The following is a 27,376-nucleotide window of genomic DNA, read 5'->3' on the forward strand; positions in this document are numbered from 1 at the left end:
CCAAGCCTCCTGTACCATATGAGTAGCAATACAGATGCTTGTACAAATCCAAACCAGGGAATATACTTGGGCTTTATGACTCAGATACCTAAAGACTGCTAGAAGAGGCTCAGCTTACTTTATAGAGCTTTCCTTGCATTTACAAATACCTTCTCTGCTAGACTGATCTTTTCTTCTTTGCATGGATCGGTCTATAAATACTAAAGCAGAATTTAACACTTTTTTGTTGAATATTCCGGATTGGGACCCATAACCGTGAGCCCTTTTCAACATCACTGCTTCTAAGGGATTTCAGTTTTAACCCGTTTTTCAGTTCGTGCCCTTTGTGTAAGTGTTGCCTACATTCTCTTTTCTTTGCTGTCTGATTAAGAAAAAATATATCTATTTTGGAAACTCAAAACAGGCAATGGTTTTCCATTAATATGTATAGAGTCTGCTTCTAAGACAAGGAGGAGTTTATGGGGGATAAAGGAATGCTTTGATGATCCATGTCACTTCCATTGTGGCACTATTTGTAGAATTCAGGGATAACTCAGCCTGACATTCATGGGGTATTTCCTGCCTCTCCTTCTAGAAATGCATCCTAGCAGTCTCTCAGATCTCCCCCTTCCCATAAATTTCCTCTCTCCTTCTAGACTCTCTCATGTCACAGCAGGCAGAGCTAGTTTTATGTGTGAATAGTCAAGGCATTTGCCAGGACCTGAGGCCTTGGAAGGCTGGGCTCCATTTGGGTAGGCTGGATAGCAGGGTGAGTCATGCACATATGGCTTGGAGGGGATGATGGCATATGCCTTACACTCTGCTTGGGGCCCCCACAAATCTAACAACAGCAGGGATCAGTCAGTCTTTTAGTTGCAGTCTCTCTGAGGGTCTCTTAAATTTGTCCATCAGCATCTGTGCCAATGGTTATTTTCACCATTCAAACAAAAATAAAATCTCATTATAAAGGGTGGGGAATCATCAATAAAGTAAATGGCTATTCTGGCAAAAGGCCATTTTCTTTCCTGACATCCCTGATAAATTCAAGCTCCATCCACGTCAAACAAAACTAATATTCAAGTATGTGACCAAATGATCTTTGTGAAAGAGAAAATATACAAGTGAATATAAGACATTTCAGGTTTGCATAAATAAAATTCCAAAGTCTGTTGTATCTAACAGCTCAAAATCAGGAGCACACAGTCTTCTGTAACATTTTCTAATGGTCACTTAAAATCTTCTTCATTCAGTGTTATTTCATTATCATATTATGATTTTGCCATATTATTTACAAATGGTTTTACATAAGTCTAATAAGGAAAGAAGCCATCCTATCCATCTGCAGACAGCCCTAGCTCCACCAGAAAATTCTTACCAGTAGAAAATGAGATTTAAACTCATTATAATGTAAGGAGCTAGTCAGCAGGAAAAAGTATTAACACTGATAAAACTACAGTGAATTCATGTATACTGGATTCCCTCTTTTTTCCTCACTCTTCATAGACAGTTTCTTTAACAGAGGTTCCCAAACATTATTTACTCATAGTACCACCTCTTCTAGACTTTACAGCCCTTGGCTGTAATATCTTCCTCCCAGGAACCCAAATCATTTTTGGTGGCCTGATGCTAAAAACACGTGTTAATAATATTACACACAAGGAGTGGGGCTTGCATTTACACAATGCTTACACAATTCTGAGTGGTGGCTATGGGAGGGCACCTTAATAAGTTTAAGTTTTTGTAGTTTAGCAAACTGTTTGGAAGGAAAAAATATATAAATTTACCATATTTTCTGGCATGCTTCTACACAAACCAGCTGACATCTGGGATATGCAAAGTTACTGGACACTGCCTCTTAATTGGAAGGCTGAACTGATCAGAATTTCTTTGGATGGCTGCAAAAGGAAAATAAATAGATTACCCCTATTAAATGAACCCTAATGGGTTAAACTGTTCCCATGCTACATGCACCCTGTGGCTCCCAGGGCTCAGAACAGACATTTTCATTTGTCACTACATCATTAGCCACAACCGATGTAGATAAGGAGACTGGCTCAGAGTCTTTGGAAGAGAGCTGTAGTATACTTTTAGTTTTACATAAAAATCGAGTTTTCTGTCTGTCAGGGGACTACTCTGAGGCTCCCTTATTAAATCCTGGCAGAGCTCTGGAAGCAGAGCTAGCAATAGGAATTTAGGTTCCATCTAAAAAAGTCCCAACCAACTAGCCCTGTACTACCGATCTTATTCCAACAACCCCTTTTCTCCCATTTTTCTCCTTATTTCTTTTGACTGCGATCTCACAACTGTTGTCAGACCTAGTCACAGAGGTTTGAACTGGCTCAGTGAGATATTCCTGCTGAAAGGGAAGAACAATCCTATCATTAAACCCGATTTACTTTGTATAAAAAGAGAATGTGACATAGAGACAAATAGCAGCAACTTATACTAAAAGGGAGGTAGAACAAAAATCCTCAATCTACTTTCAAAAAATGTACCCCCCTGTAAAGTCCCAACCATTCAGGAATTAATTATCCAGGAGAAATGAGGCCTACTAAACAGCAAGTTTGAGCAGACTTTAACAGAGGTTCTGTTTCCAGCTCTGCGTCTGACTTATGAGATAGCTTTTGGCAAGATATTTTACCTCTCTGTACCTCATTTTCTCTATGTATACAAATAATGTAATTTGTAAAATGTTTTGAGATCCATCAAATAAAACAAACTGCATAAGAGTTAGCGGTTATTAACTAGCAACCCTGAGCCATTAACTTCCCATTAACATGGTACGAAGTAATTCAGGCCAATTTTAGCTTAACTTCTATTTCTCCTATTTAAAAGCAGCATCCTGTATAGTCAACTATGTTAGAATAATGTTAGAGTTCAGAATAGGTCTCATATTCCTTTTTCTAAACTTAGAAATGTACAGACATCCACATTTTCTTCTGAATGCCAGATATGTACATTTGCTTTGATAGTTATTCCACAATTTTTACTTTACTTCTGAAATGTTCTGCAAGCATACAGTCAGTCAGTAAGAGGATCTAACTTGTGCATGTAAGTAATAACTTCAATGCAAGTCACAAAACAGGATTCATGTAAGATTTTAGATTTCCCATTAAAAGGGTTTCTCTCTCTCTCTGTATCCAGGAGTAAAATAAATTGTCTCTTAAATCTTATAAAACAGATACCTAGTAAGAAAAGCACTTTCAGAATTATTAAAATTAATCCAGAAAAAAGAAGGGTTTTTATGTGTAGCTTTGACTTTTTCCCTCAGTTTATGCAATACGCTATTTAATAGCTCTTCTAAAGACGAGTGAAATCTTGGCTCTGTGGAAATCATTGGCAAAATTCCTGCTGACTTCAGTGGGGCCAATACTGCTGTTAACTCTTCCCTACAAAGAAAATCAAGATTGCCTAAGAAACTGACCCACCTCTGTCAAGACTTAGACCGTCTACAAGTTAAAGTGATCTTGTACAAATACTGTTATTCCTGAGAATTTGCCAAATCCTTAAGACAAAACTAGTATCATAAATTATCCCCAAGCTTTTACCCTAGATTAAAACATATCTTCACATTTTATAAATCAAAGCATCTCTAACTATGCAGACTTGTATCTTCAAATGTTTTCTCTGACAGTTCTGCTTTTATACAAATTCTAAAGTTTATTTTCAGTTTTAGGAAAAAAAAAACAAGCTTCTCAATGAACACTCATGAAATATTTTGTCCTTGGGTCTGACTTTTCACTGTAAATGCAGTAAAACATACAAAATTCAGTGACACATTAGTGTATTATTTTGGATCTTCTGAAGTTCTTCAGAATTAAGGATGATTTAAATATGCATTTATAGCATGGCGTTCATTACTGTGCTTGGTAATTTTCAACTTGTTTGTTCCCATCCAAAAATAAAGATGATTTAGTGATCTGAATAGAAAAACCACTTAAAGGACATCCACACTCAGAGTAAGGAGACAGACAGATAACACTTCCACACCTTCCATCAAACACTCAGCAATCTACTTCTCTGAAGTTTCTACACTCATTTAGTCATTTCCCACAATGTGCCTTGCTCCTCAGATCTTTTCCAGCTAGCAGCAGCAATACCAAGAGTCCACACTATTTTGTTTATTTCAATTACTGAAGCCAGGGCATTAAGATGAAGCTTAACTTAGCCTTATACTGCATGTTCTACTACTTAGCTTTACATTGCAATCATGACTGGTTTGGTGGAGTTACTTTCTATGAGGCATCATGTGCAACTTAATTCTGCCCCTTCCCTGATCACTTCACAAGGATTGAAAGTCAGGTGCTGAATTGCCACCCCCGCATTCCACATGTAACAGAAAATTCATCAGCAGCATCAAATATTTCAACAAAACCCCTAAAATTCCATTATGGAGAGTTCTCTATAATGATAAACTGAGGATCTTCCATATTTAAATGGCTTTCTAAACACACTGAATTCAGATACATTCGTGGTCTTTGGATAAATCTCTATGCCCCCTTGATAAGATTCTCTAGCCACTTTCAAGGATTTTTCTTTTGAACTCTGGGAAGCTTTCCAAAAGACATTAAAGTACTGTTGTTCTCCTCCTAGGTCAAAGAAATTTGACTGTTTGCCCTGAACCAGCGAAGCTAAGAATAGTTTTAAGTCTGCAAGTAACTGCCACTGAAGCAAACTGTAATATTCCTGTTCAAGTACTGTAAGACTTGATCCCATGAGACAGCATGTAGTCTGATTCCAATATAGCAAAACACTTCATCATTTTTTTTAATAGTCTTATTAACTTCAGTGGGATTACTCACACACCTTAATTTATATACGCCCTTAAATTCTTTACTGAAATGGGTTATATAAAGTGTCCTCAACAGAAAAGCTCACCCATGCTTTTCATTTTCTAAAGTATATGTTGGGGAACCTTAGTCTTTCACTACTATTTCTCAAGTGCTATTTAAAAGTTAACATTTGCCAGACTCCACCATGGGACTAAAGAATCTTTTTCATATACATGGCACCCATGCCTCCTTCTGTATTTTCTGGCAGCCCACACAATTTGAGGTCCTTTTGACTTCATTTGTTGTTACAGCAATCTATTTCCTTTTATGGAAATGCCATTCTTACTAGAAACATCTATGTATAGCCTTTCCTGTTTTGCTATTCTGTTTCTAGTAAGAAAATTCTTGCTGAAGCTCCTAATGTTTTCACTGCTGCACTTCTATTCAACTCCAATATTGAAGAAGAGGACATAATAATGTCAGCATTGCTGTCTAAAACCGACCATAGATTTTGAAAAGATGTCAACCGACCTGTCTGTTTCCCTGATCTTCTGAGTTTGATTCCACTGTGAAGGAGGCAATCAATGTTTTCCTTTTTAAAGAGTCAGCTAGCTTGTCATTGAGCTTTTCTTCAGAAATGTCTTTGTCTTAGAGGTCAAGGATGTGCTCACTTAGACACAAGAGTATGTGTTTGTATCTCAGGAAAGTATATCCCATATTAACTTTAATCTACGTAGCAGAGCTAACAACAGGAGTGAAGATATAGCAGCATGGAGTTTCATGCTTTCATGTGGGCTACAGAAGCCCACTGGGCATGACAGGCAAATACGCAGGTTGCTAGCTTTTACTTAAGTCCATGCTGTCACATCATCATGACTATTGTTCATTGCATTAGCTAAATTTTAGCATGCTTATGCACAGCAAAATCACTCCCTTATTTGATTACACAGACATTAGTTGTATTTTTGTATACTGCTAGGGTAACGTGCATTGTGGGATCCCATTTGTGAGACAGGCCTCTAGACATTGTCTTGCTATAAATAGTAACTAATAATAATAACGGTATATTTACTTGCAATAAATATTAAGGGAAAAAACATTTTGATGGCAGCCTAAAGAATTCCTTTCATCTCTTCTCTCTCCTTACATTCCATGCTCCTCCTTGTACAATGTGCTTAATATCCACCTTAGGTGCTAGTTAAAATAGTGGAGCTTTAAACTGTCAAAGCAGCTTAAAGCTTCGCATCAGATGATTGGGAGTTTCTGAGATGGAATATTAACTAGAGTTCTTTCTTGTTGGAAGGTGATGACTGCTCTTAAGAGCTCAGCCAGGATGGACATGAGGCTTACTGTGTAAGTGACCGTATATTGTCCTTACTATTCATGCTGGCAGGTTAGCTAGGCCAAAAAAGTACTTATCGGAATGATTCTAGCAACTGTTATACTGCTTTCAGCATGGGCTCTTTTGAGCTTATAGCAAGTATTCACAGTATATTCCAAATGTTCTCCTAAGATCTTAGGTCCTGTATGGCCCTTAGGTCCAGACATTTAATGGCATGAGAATCTCAAAATACTTTTCACTAGTGTAGGTCCCAGAGAAAATTTCTCTCATATCTGTGAACAACCATCTATATAGCTTTCATTTAAGAATACGGCCAAAGAACAAGTCTTTTGTACTTTTGCTCCCTCTCAGGTTGTTGCTGTTTTAAACATTTCTTACCTAGTATTCTTTGTTTTTTTGTTGTTTTTTTCCTTTGCAGCCATGTGGCTGACTTTGGCTGTCACAGGGCCACTGTATTCCATGCTTACTCTCTACTTCTGTGACATGCTCACTGATAAATTAATTTTAAAGTTCCTCTGTTCTGTCCAGAGTAATGTAAAAGGGTTTTGTTTACCATTTCTCTCTGATTAACAGTCACAGCTGACCAACCTATACAGCAGTCTGGAGCAGCAATAAGTTGTACATTATTATTGCAAAGGCCTTACACAGCTTGAGAACCAGAGGACGCATAATTACTTCTGTCTGCCCATCTCTGGCTGTCCCATGTAACACTGTTCCAAATTCATACCTTTTTAGAATATGAGAAAATAAATAGTCAGTATGAGTTTGCCTGGCCCATATTTTCCTCAGTTTGTCCTACTTTGGGTTTTGGCATTGCCATTGACCACCCAGGTTGTGTTTTCTCTGGAGGCATTCTCGTGGTGCTCGTCTCTATCATTTCAGAGGATTCAAATGAAAATAAAATGAATAGTTGTTTTCCATTGTACATGGGACAGTGGATTGATATTTCCTATGCAATGGGGGGTTTGCTGCTGTCACTATAGCATGTATAATTACATCTATACAGCTAATTATTTAAGTGCTGTTAGTTACCACAAGAACAATGTATGTATTTTCTGGACCTCCTCCTCTCCCTCCCCCAAAAAATCATTTACATAAAATTTACTTAAATTACCCCCTTCTCTTTCAACCCTAATACACACAAAAAGCACATGTAATTATTTGTGAAACATCACAAAAATGCTAAGTTTGAGCATATATTTATTTGTGTGTTTGTTTGTTAGCTTGTATATTTATGTGTGTGCATATGTTTATATATATATAATATGTATTTTTATATTGGCCTGGTTTATGATTCAACACATCCACAATTCCAGTTGAAATGCATGGGAGGTTAATGTTCAGTTTTTCTCAAAATGAACAATTCTTGTTTAAAAAAATCATTTGTACATTTCGGTGAGTTTTTGATGTTTTTGCCTTAGGACTTCTGCACTCCAGCCATAATTTCAGGGAAAGTCTGAACAGCTACCTAGTCTAAAAAGCCATCCATGGCATGAAGAAAAACAGAAGTGATATCATAACCAAAATTGCAAAGGCAGTATAAATATATATGTCAAGATTCCCAGCTGTGTAAATCCACATGGCTCCACTGATTTCAGCTAAACTATGCCAATTTACAATAGATGAGGATTTCCAGCTATTGGAAAAAAGGAGGTGTAGTATCCTACATATGTCTATATTTCTATATGTAGGATAGGAAGTTTACTAGTGTTTCTTCAAAGATAGTCCAGTTCATCTCTTTTTGTTTAAAAAAAAAGAAAAGGCTTTTTAGAAATCCTAGCCAAAGTTTTGAAACTTAGACTTGGAAGAATACCAATCACCATAAAATCAGACCTTTAACACATCATGGTATAAAGCACTACACTTAGCTGTAATACTTAAAAATATTCTGACACTGCTTGTAAAATCAAATATAGAACTTGGATTTAAAGTTCTTTCTGTTATTACATTTCCCTTTTTTATGTCTTTTTTTCAGAGTCAAAATTTCTTAAAGCCTCTGCTTTAAATGAAAGAAAATCTGGTCCCAGATGTCATTAATTGGGAACAGATTAGTGGACAGATTTAAACAGAGATGCCTGAAGTTACAATTCATCGTGTGGGATCTGACAACAGCCTATTTCACTAGGCTTTTTCATTTAGTTTGTACAATAATAAGCTTTAAGTAGTACCATGAAAAACACAGAGGATACATTTAAGTAAGAAAATTACATTAATATAGGTCTTTCTAAATACTGTTAGTGTTTGCAATAGACTATATACTGCTTTAACATATCCTTTTTATCCATAGGTTTGGCATATGCACAGACGGAAAATGAAATCCATTAATCAAAGTATTTTGTTTCTCATATCAAACACCCTGTTTCTTAACTCTTGACATTTAAATAATAATTTTAAATTGAAGGAGTTAAACATCTTTCAGTAGATCATTAGCTAAAGAAAATTTCTTAAATGCATTTTCTGTAATAAACAAGATATTTGGAGAGGGAAGGAGGAGCAGAGGGAGTTGTGGTTAGTTATGATGTAGACTTGGTTTTGCTGCTGGAATCAGCAGGAATTTTGCCCTTAATTTCAATGGTAGAAGGATCAAGATAACTACATTACAGCTAAATGAAACAAATCAGCACAAATACTTACTGCCCACAGGGTTAAAAAAGGCCATACACTATTTGAAATCCAGTTTTTCAAAAAAATAAAAACAGGTAATTGCAAATAATCAAGACATTTTTGTACATATATATGCAAGAATCCAAAGTCCACTGACATCAAGTGAAAACTCTCATGGATTTCAGCAAAGTTTGTATCAGGCTTACTGTCTGCTAATTCTGTAATTGAGTAAGATGCTAGCACTGGTGCCCAATTAAAAATGTTAAATTAGTATTTATAAGGCTTCTTTCTACATTACAATGTAGTGATGTAATTGAATATATAATTTCCGGCATACTCCAAATTACTGTATTTTGTAAGCCTTATTAATTGTCCTGCATTTTATGTTAGTCATTAATGCTCGTACTAATTGCAAGTAAGGCAAAATACCGGTGGTTTTTTTTTTTTTTCATTTTCTTTGCCTTGTCTCAAATGACTGTGCAAGTGTCTGGGCAAGAGTTATGTCTAGTGAAGTCTATGGCAAAATTCTCCTTGACTTCACTGGAAATAGGATCCAGTCCAAGTTACATGAAACATTTTATGTTGCAGAGATCAGCAACTCTGTCCTCCAAAGAAAATGAAAATTAGCAGGTATTTGGCATGTACACATATATTAATCAATTGTGTATTTGTTATTCCCAGATACCATTATTAATGTGTAAAAGCTCTTTACTCTTAATTTCATTGTCTTATGAATATTAAAATGTGTATTTGCATACTGCACTTGAGATACACAGGTTCTAAAAGAAAGGTTTTAAATAATGAGATTCAGTTTTCTTCTTCGAGATTGTTTTTTATTGCTAGATCCTTTGCTAATTCTAATTATTTTGATATGCAATACTAGAAAGTCTAACTTTCTTTCCCATGTCTTTCCCCTACAGTCTTTGCTCTTGCTGACATACTCTGATGTATTCTGGGAGTCAGATAGTCATGCTTTAGGACGGTGTAATTCCTTGGGGACCCTCAGCCTCAGAAGAAGGGGAGCTGGAACTTAAAATTGAATTTTGACAAAAATTGAGGTTCCGTTTAAAGCAATGGTGATGGAAAATTTTCACTTAGCTTTATTAGCAACTGGCAGCTGCACCTGAATTCAAACATGGAGTCCCTTCCTGTCATTTTAAAAGGGTTCTTTATTCTTTCTGTTCATTTAATCCCTGGCTTATTTAATGGGTTTTTATAAAGGCTCAGAATAGATGAGCTCAGCAGGTTTAATAATGTAGACGAAGTGGAGAGAAACAGACTGCCTTCTTTTTATCACCATTTTTTGAAAGGGACAAGAAAGGTCACAAGCACATTTTCACCAATTTGTCTCATTGGATATTTCAAAACCTTGAAGGAAGTTTTCAAAGTACCTCGAGCTCAGAATGTCATGTCTTCAGCATTTAGAAAAGGAAGATGATAGGAATTCCCATTTCTACCTTTTATTACATTATGTAACCATACAACCCCCCACACACATCATACTGGGACAGAAGCAGGCACATAGATGTTCTTAGTACATGCTGCAAACTGGCAAGATGACTTGTAGCAGATCTCGTACCCAGGACTCCTCACATTACAAAATACCCAAGTGGCAACATCACTACAAACTCAGGGCAGCATTTTTTTTCCTGATGAACTGGAGCAGACAAGGACCCACATAAAGCTACTCCACTCACATCAGACTGTAGATATATACACGCAATGTGACCAAACACTGGAAATACATGAAGTAGCGCTATTGGAAGGGATACCCAGACATCTCCAGCATAACCAATGGCCAGTGTATTACAGTTAGTAATGCAATACAGTAAGCATTGCTATTCAGTGCAATAAGAGCAACTGATCAAAGCACTTCTCTTGTACTACAACTCATGGGCTTCCCTTCCAGCTCTGTGACTGTTTGTATGACGTCTGTAAGGATCTAACAGGTCCTCACTTGAGGAGCTAGGAGAAGCAGTACACAATTTTATCATGGAATTAAGAGGGGTCAGAATGAAAAATTATAGCTGGAAGCAAAAAGGTACAAATGTTAGTTCTGATTTTATGGTGCCCATCATGTGCTCAAAGCATTTAACAGTAGTTATGATTTGTACATTAAATTTATTGTGGAAATTAAATGCAAACAGTGAAATCATTGTGAGAATGAAAATCCACCACATGGCATTTCTGCAGTTCTCTATTGTTTGGAAGACCTAAGAAGCAAAAGACTATAACATCCCATAGTAATTTAAACGCGATGACTTTGTTTTTGCATACTGGGTCTCCTTTCACACAGCCAGTTTGGCTTTCCAGTGAGGAAGAGGAAAAATAAACCTCCTATGCTGATCAGAAATGTAATTTTCAGACTACATTTGGTTCATAACAAAAGACATCCACACAGATGCAGGTCTCAAATCTGTCCTACAGGGCTAAAGAAAACAAGATAATGCAAATTCTGCTGTAGACTTTAAAATTTGCATTGCTCAAAAACTAGCCATTTGTGACTGCTTTAGAATATGAATTTAAAACAGACTTGCCTATGCTAGGCACTTTGATTTACTAAGAGCAATTTTACAATGATACCAGAAGACAATATATCAGAGCCTTTTAGCTATTTGCCTTGATCCAAACACATATCCTCTGTTAGTAAAATAAATATTGTTTGGTTATGTTGCAAGTGGCGTACATTCCTTTAAGAACTAAATTTCCCAATGGAGCAAGGCATTTAAACATGAGCATATCTTTCAAGTACCTGAATAATACTCTTAATTCAACAAGACAATTCGTGTTTAAAGTGAAAAACTAGATTAAACATCTTTCTGAATAAAAGCCCAAATATATAGAAACTGATGCACTATGTCTTAGGAATTGAGTAATATGTTAAATTTTTTTAAATGCTAAATGCCATCAAGAAAACTAAAAGAATTATTTTTTAGAGCCAGAGAAAGAGAAAAAAATCAAAATAATAAAATAGTGATCTATACTCCTTGTATTGGTAGACTGGACTCTTGAACCCACTGAAGTTAGTAGCAAAATTCTTACTGACTTTCCCTCACTAATTTCTGCTTTCTCAAAATTGTACATATTTCAAAACTTCAGAAATACCCCTCTCTCATTCCAACTCAAAAATTGTGAATTTTTGCACTTTATTATTTACTAGATGTGCAGACCAAGAGACAGGCTGTTGTCTACCACTTGATTTTGTTCGTGGAATCTGACATGCCACCAAACAATAAGATGTGTCACACTTACAGAAGATTATGATCATGGAAGATGAATATACACTGTAAGCAACAAATAATATAAGGAAATACCTTGATATGGTAAACAAATTTCTAATTTTATCAGCAATCTTGTGCTAGTTACATATATATTTATATACTTCTTTTTTCTAATTAGTCAGCAGCAGCCTTCTTCAGGTGAAACTCAGAGTCCTAGTGTGCTAACTAGAAGACGTACTTAACCATGAATTGAGTAGGCATATTAATGATGGATAGCATGGTAGCATCTGGATAGACCATGAATTGGTGCTTTTTTCTTGACTCACTACTCATCCCTTCATTACTACAATTTTATACTAATATAACAATGTTATTTTCAAAGGCCCTAAACTTGCATAAATCTCATGAAGTTGAACAAACAAAGGATTAATTGCTATAACAGCCTAAAGCTGAAGCTCATAAAGTAAAATATACTCTCCTGAAACCCCTGGAATTCATTAAAGAAAATGTTATGCACTGTAGCTGTGGTGGACTGAATGTTAATCTAATGCATATGCTTTTGGGAATGTCCACTCGTACATAAATTCTCAGATGAAATATTTGAAAGCATTAATATAATCTTGGACAGCAATATTCTTTTAGATCTTAAATTGTTTAGTTTGAAGTTTTAAGAAACACATGCATTAGGGAACCATATAAATTTTTGTTGAGTCTTAGCTAAAACAAACAGTTGAGTCTTCAAAAAAGACATTCTAAAGGGTTACACATTCTAAAGTGTTACATGAGCCTCAGTGAATCAGCAAATGCAGAGAGCACTATTCTATTTAAATGAACAACAGAGTACATTTATGGAAAAGTCATGTTTCCTGGAAAATCATGATTAACATCAGCTTGGTTTTGAACTCTTTGCTTTTTCTCCTTTTAGGCTTTGGGGATGAAAATTTAAAGCAGAAACATGAGTTTGTAGTCACCCTGTGTTGAAAGTACATACGATAGCTTAATAGTCTAATTGAATAAAAAAAGAGATGAATCCCTAATTAAAGTGCAAATGTCACCACATTTTTAACTGGAATCATAACTAGGCTTATTATTATTATTATTATTATTATTATTATTATCTTATGCCCCAGTTTTCAAGGACACCAAATACAATGAAGCATCTAAACCTGACTGCCATTCAGTCAGCTCTGGAAGCCAAGCTCCCTTCACGTTTTATAAAAATACCTGCTCTAAATTCTTAGATATCTAAATAGCCTAATAACACAAAATGCAACATTTCTAACAATTCCTAATTAGGTTACTTTGGTCTTGATTGTTTTTTTAATAAGGAAACACATTCTTCAAACTTCTCATATTTCCAGCATGCAATGCTCAGCATTTGGAGCTGAGCAGAAGGAATAAGATTTATGTAAGATCAGAAATGCATTTACAGATTCAAACCAAGGGTCCACTTAACCCAGCACTTTTTTTCCCCCAGTAGCTGTAAGTGGATGCTCAGAAAAGAGCAAGCACAGAGCAAACAGACATGACTTTCCATCTGGTAGTCCCTCAGCCTCCTGAAGGCGGGTCAGGTGCCAGGTCAGGCCATTTCCTGAGCTTAATGCAGTTTTTTTTTTAGTAACCTTCAATGGATTTCTCTTGTAAGTGTTTGTCTACTCTTCCCTAAAATACCCATAAATCTTGAACAGCTACAACATCCTTTGGCAAGCAGTTCTGTTTGTCTACTACCCATTGCATAAAGAACTACCATATTTTATTTGTTTTGAACTTGGCTTAGCCAGCTTCATTTGATGGTCCTTAGTTCTTGTAAAAGAAGAGACAGTGAACAGCAGATGCCTGTCTGCCCTCTCCATGAAACTCAGGATTCTGCAGATCTCTGTCATCAGCCCTTTACATGACCCCTTCTCCAAGCTAAAAGAAACCTAGTCTACCATTCCTTCTGTGAAAACTACTCTATACCTTCATCATCCTTTTTGCCTTCTCTGAACATTTCTTCAGTTTTAACATATTCCTTTCTTCAGATTAAGAGATCAGAACTTGCACAGTATTCAAATCATGGTTAAACAACAGATGCACGTAATGGCATAATGATGTTCTCTGTTTTGTTTAATATTGTTTGTCCAATATTTGATTTGGGTTTTTTTCTGGACTGTCACTGAGCAGTGAATGTTTTCATGAAACTAGAGATCATATCCTCAAGATCTTGCTCTTGAATGGTAACAGCTGGTTCAGAGCCTATAATTTTACATATGATTCTAGAGCTATTTTCACCATGTGTATCACTTCACATCTATCTACACTGAATTTCAACTGCCATTTTACTGTCAAGTCACTCAGTCTTATAAGTTCTTTCTGCATTTTTTCAGTCCTCTCCTTTCTATCTTGAATAACCTAGTATCCTCCATAAACTTCTTCACCTCTCTGTTCATCTCCATTTCCAGGGTATGTTTGAGTATGCTGAATAGAACTGGTCCTAGCACAGACCTCTGCTGAACTCCACCAGTGACCACTGCCCATTGCAAGAATTAACTGTTTACTCTTGCCCTCTTTATGCTGTATTTTAGCCAACCACTTAGCTACGCAAGGACCTTCCCTTTTGTCCTATGGCTGATCAATTTCCTTAAAAGCTTTCCGTGAGGGACTTCATTAAATGCCTTTTTCGATATCTACATAGACTATATCACCTGGATCAACACTGTTCACAAAAGTGTTGATCCTGTGAAAGATCACCCAGAGGTTTGTAAGGCAGCACTTTCCTTTATAGAAGCCCTATTGAGTAGATCATATTAAGCTGGGTTTCCACTATTTTCAATCTTTATAATGAATTTGTAACAGAACTCTGCATGGAACTCAAAGCACATTATAAACATTAATGAAGTAATATTTTCAAACCCCACCAGGTAACGTTTTAAAAAATGTGGGGACAATAAGGCAAAGAAAGAAAGGTAGTGACTTCATGAGAGTCAGACGATGTGCATCCTTGTCATAGCTCTGCTGGCCCAAGTTATAAACGAAGGGATTATTACCTTATTATCCCGCTAAAATGTTGGGGAAAGAATTATCGTTCAGAAAATCGGAAATTTCTTCCTCCTATTTTGGCACTTTGGAGGGATACAAATTGACTTATGGTCTGCACTAGCTGTAAATTGGCACTGTCATGTGCCAACATAGCTGAGCTCTGCTAGTAGCTCACCAAAGCTACACCTAATCCTCCTCATCTATTTTCTGGCTACTTTATCTGGAAGGTGAGAAAATGAGTATGTTACACCTTTTACTTTTGCATGTCAGATCTCAAAGTTGAGACAGAAGTAAAATCGTTTTACTGCCCTTGACATTTTTGCATAGGTGTGCAGTTCAATTGTCATCTTCCATTCAGGTACGAGAAAACATGGAAGAGATCTGCTTATTCAATGAGTGAGCTTCTCAAAGCAGAACCTGCTGTTGTGTGCCTCTGAAACCCACATAAACTGCTAAACAGAAGACAATAAAGTCTTCCAGGGTGGAGAAATGGCTGTACCAATCTCCACTCTGTACTAGGGGTTTTGTTATAGCTTTAGCAATGGACATATTGATGCTATTTATACAGTCTTTAAGCAGCTAAAATATTTGATTCCTTTATTATGCAAAAACGGCAGCTAATGTAACTATTCTGGTTTATATCAATGATAAATTAGTATCCCAGTATGGTACCCTCCCTGTGGGAAGATTGCTCTTTTTTACTTTCATCGGAACGTACCATGCTGTGAGCCAAAATCACAAGTTTTATAAAATTTTTGAAGTCAGATGACTCATTCTGATTTTTTTTTTTTAATTCATGAGAAGGGAAAGAAATAAACAATTAGTTGTGAAAACCCAGAAGCCTGAAAGCTAAAGCTGACTAGGAAGCAAGCTTCTATATTTATTATTTGAACCCCTTAGCCAAAGGAAAGGTTAGTTAAAATCCATAGGAAAATCCTCAAAAAAAAAAATTCAGCATTGAAGTGTAAATCTTCCTTTCTCTGATGGCATTTGATTTAAAAATAACTGTGTTAGCTAAATTTACTTTTTAAAAGTGATGCCCACAACCAGTGCTCCCTCTATACTATCCTCTACCCTCTTTATGCCAGATTGGCTCATAATCACTATAAAACACAATTTAAACAGGAATATTTTCCTTTACCAAAATCTGGAGGAAGACTAACCTCCCAGGCCCATCCATTAAAACTCCCTATATTGTAAAGTTAGAGTTAGACAGAAAAAATTTTGTCCCCCTCATGGCATTCCCAGTGTAGTGGTTGCATTTATAATTGGTATTTATATTAAGGGCTACATTTGTAAAGATATTTGTAAAGGAATTTAATTCTCTCTGAATTCAACAAGAATTAGCACCTAAATATACTTAAAACTCCACCCTGTAGGCCAAAATGGGAAACAGAATTCTATTGTTAGATGCCAAACAACAACCACACATGTGCCAAAAAATTCCTGATCCAAATTTAGGACAAAAATCCATAGTGAGATGAACATGCAAAGGACAAGAACAGGCTAACAGAAAGATGGCTGTATTTGCATAAATTAGTTGTCTTGTTTATCACAATAGCTCAGCTGCTTAGCACCTTTCTAATGAGTATTTTTAGCTTTTTTTCTTTAATCCATAGTAAGTCATTCAACAAAAGTGAATTCAAGAGGTGAACAAAGACAACTAGTGCTAGCAGAGCCACAGATTAGTGTCCTGGGTGTGGGCAGCAGTTTTACATTTACAGAGCAACTGATTTCAGTTTATTCTGTCTTAAGGAAGTCTAGTTCATTACATATCTTTTTCAAAAAATGCACTGCTACAAAAGACAAGGAGTAAAGAATGTGAGCTTCTGAAGATGTGTTGTTCACATCTGTTGGTAATAGCCAGAGTCTGGTCAGAACTGAAGTGTGGTAACCATATGGTACACTTCACAAACACTCTGAAAATACTGCTGTGAAAACTACTTAAGACAGCAGGAAGCATGTTGCAATTACAGCATTCTTACCATATGCTTCATCAGCATGGAAGAAAGAGGTAGCTATGGCAACAAGATGAAAATCAGAGTATTTTAGGGGAAATTCTGAGGGTCTTTGGCAATAGAAGCTGTGCATGTGAGTGAAGAACTTTGTGCTCTTTGTTAGTTGTAGCAGTAATAGCTGCTACAATTAAACACAATTGCATCAAAAAAGTGGGCTTTTTGTAAAACTTACAATATACTGTTACCATTGTGAATAAATTACGGGTTTGATTTGTTTGCAAAGCATCTCAGACAAAAACCACCTTTAGCAGAAATTCTTTTTTTTCTTTTTTTGTCTATAATAGCAGCAAAACTCAGCATCCATTCAACTTCATTCAAAGAATTCAAATAGCAAGGCCAGTGTCTGTTCCCCACCCAATCTGCTGTAAAGCAAGTAGACATGCAGCATCCCTTAGCTTTTCGTATCCACTATAAGTACTGGGTGGTGGGAAAGAAAGGACATCTTATGCTTTTAATGACCCTGCATGAGCACAAAGCCTAAGCTGCAGTTCCGCTCCTATAGTTACACTTATAGCTAGACTAATCTGTCAGTAACGCTTAGCTGTCCTGATAAGGGAGGCTCATCTCCAATGTAAGTTTGAAATATAATTTACTTGCCTCTTCAGTGCGCCATGTAACATGAGACACAAGAATTTTCCAAAACAGACGAATCTTCTCAAAAGTGAAGAATCCCATTGGAAATCCCTCCTTTCTCTAGCCAAACACTGTAACTCCAAGTACAAATAGTGCACCTCAGCATCACTAAAGACTATTCTTTAGACAATAGAAAACTCAGCTATAAAAGCCTAACCCACGTGTAAATGATAGGTGTCTCACTAAATAATGACACACACTTTCCACCTTGAACTGCTGCTTACCTCTGTACACTTAGGTTGTGTTACATCTTACAGAGCGACTGAAAGCAGACAATGTATCAGACTGGTGTATTCAGCCCACTGGCAAATTCGCAAAACAAATTTTACCTCGGCACGTTACAATTTCCTGCTTGCAGCTTATCCTTGCTCCATGTTACTCCAACTGCTCTACTGCAATTTCCTTTTGCATTTAACCTTCCTGCTTGGTATCTAGTTGAGCTGGTAAAATCTTTGTAGAAAAAAGATATTCTAGGGCAAACATGAAAAGCTAAAAATAGAAATGGAGACAAAAAAGGTTAGATTGTCTAAAGTACTGTTTAAAATCTAAATTAAATTGCTCTTTTGTTTTCCTAGTGTGGTCACACTTTTGTCTCTGTACATTCCCCAATTAATTTTGAAGCCTGGCTCAAATTTCACAGAGAAATAAATGTCCAAAAGATTAAACTGTAAATTATAATAAATGTCCAAAAGATTAAATTCCAGTAAGGTTTGTGACAACAGGTGTTTGGACAGAGAAAGACCTTATCTGACCCCAGTTTAGTACTTAATTAGATGTCAGAGAATTCTTACATGAGAGGTAGCAGATGGGAAAGAAAGAGAGAGAGAGAGAGAGAGAGAGAGAAAATACAAATTTCTCACATACAAATTTCTCACCCTTGGGCAAAGCTAAATTGGGAGCTAGAACTTCTTAGACTCCACAGTTGAGACAAATATATGCGAAACTAGCATCATTAGTTCTCTTATTTTGTACATAATTTTACAAAAAATGTTAGTGATCAAGTTAGTAAACAGCACAGCAAGCTGCAAAATGATCATATACAGAGTTGCCACCAAGATTCTCAGAAACAGAAAATGTAATCCAGACATATTGCATCATTTTAGTTTTTTACCAGGCAGACTGAATTTCACCTGGATGTTTAGTTAATTCTGGCAACTCTAGTGATAAAGAGATTTTGCATCATGTTGAAGGAAAACTTATTACTTCCTAAACACTGGGAATGGGTCTATGAACTAGATAGGGACATAAGCAAATACGCTTTATTGTATGTAATAAGACTAACATATTGCTTATTAGTAGAACTACTAAAAATAAGCAACAAGATCTTGGATTCTATCATGAAGTCAGAATAAGCCAGGTCATTTGGAAAGATGGAATTTTCTTTCACAATTAACCATGACATGTCTCGTAGCTTCTATACAACTCCATGGCTGCCTCAAACTGTGACAGTGAAATACTTTCCATATTCTTGCTAAGGAGGGAATCCACTGAGTCTTAGACTTGCTTTTCATATTCCACAAAAAGCCTGCAATGTGTTATCTGAACTGGGAGAGAGCACTGTCTCACAGCAGCAGAGGATGAAGAACCACCTTCCCTGTCTCCCAAACAATGGTACCTCTCCTTCCCTGTTCCCCAGGACTGCTTCACTTCCAGTCTATTGGTACTATTTATGCTGCTGGAAGTGCTTTTTCCTATTTAAATGACAGAAAAGTATTTGTTCTGCTTGCCCTGCCACTACCAAAATTGTACAATTTGTGAGTCTTCAGAAAATTTCCACTTCATATATATATGTTCCTCAGGGTGGATTCATTATGGAGATGGAATGATTAACTCTGTCCACAAAAACACCACTGAATAAATTTTGAAGTTTTGAAACCCTAAGCTCTCTTCCCAGAAGAGATTAAAACTTCCAGGTTTTGCATAGAATTTTAGTCCATCAGTTTTTTGTTCTCACTGGATAGCTGTTATTTTTGTTACAGTATTAATTTTACAGTATTAATATAACCATTTTTTCCCTTTTCTTTTTTCCTTCATTTTGCTCCAGGTTTTTTCTCCTCCTCTTCTCTTCTTTTACCTTTTTTCCTTCATCTTTCTCCTTCCTAGACCTTTTGATACTTTAGTAACATAGAACAAATGAAGGCAATGGCAAACCAACTTATGGAAACTAACATTCTGTCTTTTCTTGCATATTATTTCAGAAATAGCTTATGATGTCTTACTTTTCTTGATAATTATCCAGTCATCCAAATGGTCTGGAGGTCATGCTTTAAACAGTATTGTTTTTAGCTGACATACAGTTGTTCCTTCTTTCTTCCAGTGAATGTCACAATGATATTTAGATGAAAAGATGTTTAGATAATGTAAATTTTCTAACTGAAAAAAATCTATTTCATAGGGAATGATATATGCACCATTTCTTTTGTTTTGAGATTTCTCTTTTATCACAGTCAACTCTTTTCTGCTCCAATCTTCCACTTCCTTTCTTCATTTTCTTCTCATAATTTTTCCTGGGCACTAGGTAAATATTGAGACAAGCCACTCCGCAATATCAAAACTAACACAGTTCCTTATGGGTTTTATCTTGTCATTAATTGAAGCAGATGTTTAAAAAGATACAAACACTAGTTGAAGTGCTTTTTGTGGCTAAAAAAATTAAAGGGAAAGAAATTAAAGAAATTAAATTCTCCCATGTATTTTTTTGGTGATGAATACAGCTGCAGACTTTTCCTCAACTAGACCTCTAGAAGAGTCCCTCTCCATTACCTGTATTCAGACTATGGGAACGTATCACTGAGACCTTTCCCTGTCTGTCAAAAGTGATCGAAACTGGCTAAGGAATATAAACTTACTAGGGAAGCCATCCAGATAAAATGATGGCACAAATTAGTCATATATACTTTTCCCTGCCATAAGGAAATCTATAAATTCCTTTCCTGAATCTTCTTATTCTAACTTGCTGACTCTTTGCATGGCTAGAATATCATATGGTCTATTTGGTTGCACCTGCCACTTAGGGGGAGTAAGGCCTTCCTCTTATTCTTAGCCCTTATGCTCTAATCCCAACTACAGACACACTGAGTACAGTATCTATTTGCCTCCTCTCCCCTGACAAATAATAGGGAGACAGATTGAAGGGTGAAAAATAAAGAGCCATACTAACTTTTCCTCACTGAAAACTTACAAAGTTTTTTTTTACTCTGACATGCTGATATCTTCACAAAGATAGTTCTGAATGCTACTGTAAACAGAATTCTTCAGCTAAGCACCAACACATGTATATAATTTCCTTTTTTTAGAGGCAAGAAAGGAAATCCTCATGCGAATGACTTCCATTCCAAGTACAGAAGGATAGTTCCATGCCAATAATGGTACTATATGATTTTATAATAAATTATTAATGTTTATGTGAAAACATAGAAGCTAAAACTGAAAATTCATGTTGAGGGTCAAACAAAGTGTCACAAGAATACCCTGTTCATTCATAAGAGACAGTATTCTCAACTGAAGAGTTTCATTCCTCATTTGTTCTCTGCAAAATGTTTATGAAGTCTCATTCTGTATATTTACACTCAGTACCATCATCTCTTTTGACAGAATTACAAGCACTTATCAGAAAATAGAGGACACCAAGCACCAACTGAGATCCCACTATTGACTTTAACAAGTGTTGGATCAGGTCACCAACCACTTTGGTCTAAGATTCATGATGTCTGTTCAATGTATCACTACTTTAGGATTCCAAAAGAGAAAGAAAAAAAAAAGAAAGTTTAATTGGTCAATAAACTGATATATTGATACTGCATCATATTATTACACATATTATACATATCTTTTCTCTAGATATTCAGAAAATACAACTCACATTTAGAAACACAACTATATTTTCCATGGAGAGTAAGAATAGAAAAACTTCTGTGATAGGTAGTTTGTTCACAACTTCTTCAGTGTCTGAAACATCATCATTCAAATCTCTTTCTTTTGCACATAGTACTGATTCAGATCACAGTATGATGGTAACATGAAGCAAAAATGATCAGAATTTGATTATTCTCTGCATCAAGGACCTCACATTTTAACATATTAAAACTATTAACATGGCTCCATTCTAAAGATAAATAAGAGTTTCTAGACACAACAACAGCATTTTGTTTGCATAAATGCTTTTTACTGAATCTGAACAGCATTTGAAAACCATATATTCTTTGTTTAATGTTACTTGCCAAGAATGAGAAAACCATTTGGGCTACAAGCTTAGTTACATCATTACTTAAGAATGAAATGATTTTCCCATCTACTTAAAAAAACCTGGATGCTATATAATGTTTGAAAAAGGTAATCTTCATTGTCTGTTTCAGCATGTACATTTTATTTTTAATAACTTACATTTCCTAATGGACACTTTTGGAGAGATCAGACAGATTCATATAGAAGAAAGTGTTCATAATTCTTTTTTTCCTCTGTGCACAGCAGAAGAAAAAAGAAACAAGCTTTCCAAAATTGCTAGTTACAGGAAAAGATAAAAACATATGCACTATATACTGGATCAGACCAGTGGTCCATGTACAGCAAGATCCTGCCTTTGACAGTAACTTATATTATCTGTTTCAGGGGAAAGTATGAGAAAGACATGATAGACACCTTTGAAAGAAGCTGCCCATAGTTGTATTATCTTTCTACCATTGAACTATTAGCTCCTGAGCCAGCAAAGCATTTAAGTGCATACCAGCTTTAAGCATGAATAGTTCCATTGCTTTGAATTAGAACATGCCCGGTTTCATGTGCTTTAGTGATTGCCAGATTGTGGTCTTAATTGGCTTAAACCCTGAAACATGACTGTTTACATAATTTTCACACCATACACAAAGTAGTACCACAGATTCTCTTTAATCATATAAGCAAATTATTTTATCTTATTAAACTGTCTCAATGATTCTTTGTATTTCCTCAGGTTATGTGCTGCTTTAACATATTTCCTTCTGCTATTTTTAAGTGCTTTGCCTTCCAGTTTCATTAATTATCTTTGGTCTTATATTATCTGAGAATAAATAAGGTGGCCCATTCACTTTCTCTATATTCTCAGCTATATTATCTGTGGAAAGTTTGAGTTTACCAGAGGCACCAGAGCTAATCCAAAGCAGGGCTAATTTAGACTGGACTCAGCTGCAATGCTGCATGAATGTGACTACTCTACTTTCAAGCCCAGGTGTATTTCAGAAACAGTAGCTGTTATCACATTGCATAGAGGGCAAGCAAGCAAGATCTTGCAAAGCTTAAGTAGATGTCCACACAGAACTATAGAACTGAAACAACTGAGTAACATGCGACCTGTGATGGCCTGATGTGTGCGTGTGTTTATTTATTAAGATATCCTAGTCATCAGCTGCCTGATACAACTTGAAATGCATTGTACCTATCAATTTATCTCCTGTATTTTTGCATCCTTCTAAGGTGACATAAAATCTTTTATATATTTATCTTGTTCTCTTCAGTTCTTCTGGTTTAGCTGTCTTTATAATTTGATGCAATTATTAATTCTTATGTTTTGACAGTAGTGTTGTGAAATAGTTACTCTTTTCAAATTTCAAGGGAGCACAAAGTAGGAGTAGGCCTGTCTTCATATTTATTTACATTATTCTCTATTATTCTCATTTTGCAAACTTGAAATTAAAGTGGAGAAAGCTTACAGAATGTTCTTGTGGTCTGACAGGAAATCTGTGGCAGACCAAAGATATGTAATCACCATCTCTAGGGTTCTAAACTATTGCACAGACTATTTTTTATAAAAGTTTTTTCTTTTTCCTTTCTCATCTCCAAAATCGCTCTCTATATATTTCTTCAGATTTTTTTTTTTAATAGTGGGTGGTCAGAACCAAGGATTATGTATTGGATCATATATTACTGAGTTATATAATGACATTTTAACTTCCTCGCTCTTTTTAATATGTTAACCTATTGTTTGTTTTGGGGCAGTGTCAAACAATGGGTAGAAACTTTCTCTACTTATATAGGCTCTTTTGTTTGAGTGGCTACAATTTCTAATCAATAGGTTTCATTGTTCCTTATAGGATGCATTGCCTTTCATTAGATTTATCTATTATCATTCTACTTATTGATGCTAGTAATAATGCATTCTATGTAGTTACTATTATATGTAAGCATTTCCTAATGTGTCTTATATTTTCATTATTCAACCTAACCAGCAGAGATCTGGGCTGCAGAAGTATGGCGTTTATGCTATGTTCATAGCTCAATGTGACTTGCTTGGTTTTCTATGGCAATCAGACTTGCACAATCACATTGCCCAGATTGCCCGTCTCACTTCCGTGCTTTCTCTCCCCAATAACACATTGAGTCTTTTGCCAGTTTCAACCAAAATAATGGAGGGCAAAGTTCTTAAATACAAATTCCTCTCCATTTTGCAAGTTTGGCTGGGAGAAGGAAGAAAAAAACAAAAGGTAATGAGCCCAATTAGGGAAAGGATGCAGCAGAAGCTCAACAGTTCTGTTTGATGTGGCCTGCAGCTAGCCAGTCAGCAAACTTTTAGCTCTGGACAAACCGCAGTCAGTGGCCAGGTGACACAGGAGAAAAATGGGAAATTCTATTGCAAAATTGATTTATCTTACGATAAGTTTAAATACCATTATTTCATTTATCAGTGAAGTCTATTCTGTAACCATATCTTAGTATCTGAATAAATTAACTATTTCTAATAAGCTGATCTTTTGTATTGAAACAGAGCAATAAAACCACAGCATTGATGAAAGAGATTAAGGCTTTTTTTCCCCCTCCAAGTCTTTGATATTTTGAGCTATAGACTAGGTTTATTTAGCAGAAATGCAAAATATACTTTCTTTAGCATAAGTCACATTCCTGGAAGAGAAAAATCCGTACTATTTCTTTAATAACCTCTTGAGCCTTACTGATGTCTAATGCAGGCTTTTTTCTCCTCCAGTCTGATGCATTTCCCCATAAGCTGCGTTATTTCACAGTTCTGTAGCACATTTATAGAAAGACCAAATTTAAAACTAATGCTCCCCTCCAGATTTAATATGACAAAAATTTTTGTCCCCAGTGAGGATGTAAAACCCCTTGCTTCCTCAAGGTACACAAATCAAATACATCAAAACTAGACTTTTATCAGCAAGTTTTGGAAAAAAATTGCAAAACAGCAGAATATTGCTGAGAGTTCCTCATTCTTCTATACTAAAATACTTAATTACTTGTTGTGTTCAGCTTATTCTAACATAGAATGCAACTTGAAATACATGCCCATTTGATAGCCTGTGATTCTTCCATCTTGTACACAAGCTGGATTTGGATACAGGCAGGCAGGCAGAAGCCAGATTTATTTACTCTCTCAAAAAAGCGTACAGAGTGTAAGAAATGTCTCCCGGGTATCCTTTTGTGTTAATTAAGCTTGAGCAGAACATGTAATTTCATGTTGGACTGGTGGGTATAAATAACTAAACCAAGAAGAATCAGCGGGTGTGGGACTAAACCATGATGCATTTGCAGAAAACCAGTGCATCAATGCACCTTGTAAACGATTCAGTCAGAATTACAGGGACAGACTTTTTTCAGAATGAAAGAGAAGTTACAGAAATTGTAGCTTTCCATTATCACTCGCAGGCTTGGTACATGCTTTTTCTCATGTTCTGGGAGAATGGTCATCTAGCTGTACATCATCTCACTTTCACATCATGGCTGCAGCCAACTCTGTCCACAATCATTACCCAAACATCAGTGAACTCTGCTCTGTTTTGTTCATATGTTATCTCTTAGGAAGCTCAAAGTGCAAAAATTAGAAGTATTAAACATTGCTTTTTTATCTGATCGTGGGTTTTTTCTCCATCATTTGATCTGGACAATCTAATCAAGAACATTCTACAAATATCTTTTCCCTTTAGTTTATATTAAAAAATTACTTAAAAGCAAAAGGGGACTATTAGTTTTGGAGCCTAACATAAGTATTTTTTTGCTGTGTTAACTGCAATTGTGCAATTTTTACTATGACATCTAGTGACTTGTTTATTTTCTATGGTTTCTTCTACAGACAAGATTTTTGACATTTCTTCTGTGAAGAATTCGGAGTGCTAATAAGCAGCCACAGGAATTAGATTTCTCAAGGTCAAAGTTCACTATAATTCTGCTAAGCAGCACTATTATTGAATTACAGCATCCATGGCAAGAGTAATTCTAGTAATAATGTCCTCCTTTCCTAAGCAGTAAATATCTTAGGCAAATACTTACTCTCTACACATCAGTAAAGTAACTAATGCATGTTTCTAGAACTGGAACAAATATTTATTCACATGGCATTCACTTTTCATGACTAGTCTCTTGTATACATTTTAATCAGTTCCCCTGGCTAGTAGTTAGTCAAGAACCACGGCGTTAAACTGCAGTAAGATTCTTCTGAAGCTGACTACAAAAAAAAACCAGGTAGTACATAAAAATCATTAAGGTTTCTGCCTGTGCAGTGCAGTCCCATCCAATAATTCTTGTAATAAATCTAGAAGAGAAGAGGACAGTGTCTTTGGAGAAATATTTAAAATCAACAAAAAAGTACTGTTAAATCCTAACAAACGATTCAAAGACTCACTTGAAGAACAGCCACAAAACATATGTCTGCAGCAATGGAAGCTTACAGAACAGTAGTGATAATGTAGCTAATATAAACATGGCTAATGAAGTTATTGTAACTAAAATCCAGAAACCTAAAACAGCCTTTAAGTGTTGAATAAATCCAATTTAGATAAAACTCTGCTTCCAAAAAACCAAAGATTGATTTTAAGTATTTCTCCAAAGACACTGTCCTCTTCTCTTCTAGATTTATCACAAAAATTAAGCAACAAGGTAAAGAAAACTTTTTCAATGATGCTTTCATACCTCCAACAGTCAATGTCAGAAGCAGTAGAGAAGAACAAACTCTGGCAAGCTACATGTAAAAATGAACAAAGATTTTTGTAGCAAAAGCATGAAAATTTGTAACAAATTAATTTCTGAATACCTCAGTAGTAGGCAACCTGAAAGAGAAGCCTGTAGGAGATTTATAAGAAATTTATAAGAGTAGTAGTCAGAAGAAATAAGGTGACTGCAAACAAATTTAAATGTTTTTTTGTGTGTGTGTTCACAATGGAAGAGAGTAGGGATGTTTCCACTTTAGAATCCTTTCTTATGTGGGACATACCAGAAGATGTCTTAAACCAATACATTGATTAAAGAGAGTACAGAACAGTGGACAGTAATGCTGTGAAGAAAGAAAGGTCTGCTTTGAAGGGAAAAAACTAATGAAGACCCACATGCACTTGTGGTAGGGCCAATGCTTTTCAACATATTACCATATTTTCAGCATATCACATATTACTTTCCAAAGTATTACTTAGAAGGGAGGTAAATACTGCGATTGTAGACTTCACTGATGATATTTACCTACCTGTGTAATAGAAACAAAGATGGAGAGAAGACTTGCACAAGGACTTTATGATGCAGAGTGAAGGGGAGACAAAAGGGAAGGTGAAGTTTGATACAGAAAAATATGAAGTGAGTTACAGTATAGATAGAGTTCTATGAAAAAGCCATCTCAGTGCTCAACAATGGCCCAGGAAGCAAAACAAATGTTAGGAATTACTAGGGAAAATAGGAGATAAAACAGAAAATATCATTATGACACAATCTACATACTTAAACATACTACATGTACAATCTACATACTTCTGACCCCTTCATCTCAAAAAGGATATCGCAAAATTAGAAAAGGTACAGAAATGGGTAACAAGGGCCAAGAAA

The 27,376-nt window shown here is 35.8% G+C and overlaps 1 long non-coding RNA gene across 1 annotated transcript; it reads left to right on the forward strand.

Moving 5' to 3' along the window:
* Positions 1-25,810, forward strand: LOC106488555 (uncharacterized). Its single transcript, XR_001293224.2, has 3 exons — positions 1-327; positions 6,055-6,104; positions 25,641-25,810. It is a non-coding gene; the product is annotated as an uncharacterized lncRNA (long non-coding RNA).
* The last annotated feature ends 1,566 nt before the right edge of the window (positions 25,811-27,376 follow it).

Source organism: Apteryx mantelli, chromosome 1 (genome assembly GCF_036417845.1).
Source record: "Apteryx mantelli isolate bAptMan1 chromosome 1, bAptMan1.hap1, whole genome shotgun sequence".
NCBI lineage: Eukaryota > Metazoa > Chordata > Aves > Apterygiformes > Apterygidae > Apteryx > Apteryx mantelli.